This window comes from Mus pahari, chromosome 16 (assembly GCF_900095145.1).
Source record: "Mus pahari chromosome 16, PAHARI_EIJ_v1.1, whole genome shotgun sequence".
In the NCBI taxonomy this organism is placed as follows: domain Eukaryota; kingdom Metazoa; phylum Chordata; class Mammalia; order Rodentia; family Muridae; genus Mus; species Mus pahari.
Window position 1 is genome coordinate 821,392 of NC_034605.1, and position 1,632 is coordinate 823,023.

Below are 1,632 nucleotides of genomic sequence, written 5' to 3' on the forward strand. Positions count from 1 at the left end.
AGGGTCCCTTCAGCAGAATCTTGCTGGCATGTGCATTAGTATCTGGGTTTGGTGGCTGATGATGGGATGGATTCCCGGATGGGGTAGTCTCTGGATCGTCCATCTAAAGGCATATTTCTTAGATACTGTGCTTGAATATATAACTTAGGTGATATAAGATGAATATATAACTTAGGTGAAGAAAGACTGGCGTGTTAAGGACATTTAAACACTTATCTAAGTGAGAAACATAGAAGAACCTATTTCATTTTATATACAAAACAATTTTCAGGAGGATGTATACACATCTATAAAAGAATCATCTCTTAAGTTTGCCAAAGGATGATGTGATTTGAACTAGGAGGCAGCCATTTTGGTCAGGTCCTCGGGGTTGGGGAACATTCATCGGCGGGAGGGATAAGGAACCTTCTTAGTGACTGCAATGCTCCGTTCTCGGGTCACGGTTTCTTAAGCTCTTGCTTATTATTTATGATATAGCAAAAGACCTGTGCACTCTTCTGTAAAAGGAAATACTTCATATTGTAAATTTCAAGTGATGAATTCTCATTGAAACCCTGTGATTCATGATCTCAGTTATAAATCTTGGTTGTCCAGGAAGCAGACGCTAGCATACAGACAAGAAGGAAGTTAGCCAGGTGTATTCTCAATGGAATAGTCTGGAAAGAACGCCCTCTTCATTCGCTACAGGAGCTCCCTTTCCCACTGCTCTGACAGAGGGTCATGCCTGTCCGCCCACATTTCTAGCGGGACCCAACTCTCATCCCTACATACTGAAGGAAACGCATGTTTATTGTCCAGGGGACAACGGAGAGACAGGATGCTTACATCTTGCAGCAGCTGGATTTAGATTACATTCACTTTACAACTTGCTTATTTTTTAAGTCACTATGGCTAGCAATACTGGCAGTAAATGTGCAGTATGTGACATTTAGCATTGCATCATGATTGATCATGAATGTGGTCCCTAAGGATGTGGCGGAGGGAACCATCCCCTAGTGTAACAGTTCATCAAAGTTTTACATATATGGGCTGGTCTGAGGCCCTGGCATCCCCCTTCCCTGGGGTCTCAAGTCTTCACAGGAGTAGACACATTCTCTCCAACTGAGTGGGGATGCCAGTGGGGGGATGGCAGAAGGGGATCAGGGAAAGGGAGAGGACCCTCTCAGAGGCAAAGGAAAGGGGGAATGGGATGAAAAACTGTGGGGGGGGGACCCGGAGTGGGGTAATGTCTGGAATGCAAATAAATAAATCATACATACATACATGCATACATGAATAAATTAAAAAAGAAAGAAACAGGTTTCCATTAAATACACACAAATAAGGGAAAGAGAGAATAGCAACCAAGCCTTTTTCCTTTGCCGTGGCTTAACACATCCCTCTTCATTTACTGTGATTTATTTTATTTATTTACTTATTTATTTTGTCTCAAGCTCTCCTTTCATGTCCAATTTATATGTTTGCAAGATCTTTCTGCCTTTGAGGACCCAGAAAATCTGGGGATGTGTAACCAGGGACAGATGAAATCTCCTTTGTTCTTTGAGGATGGATTTTGAGATGATCCCAATAAAAATCCACCCCTCTCTCTCTCTCTCTCTCTCTCTCTCTCTCTCACACACACACACACACACA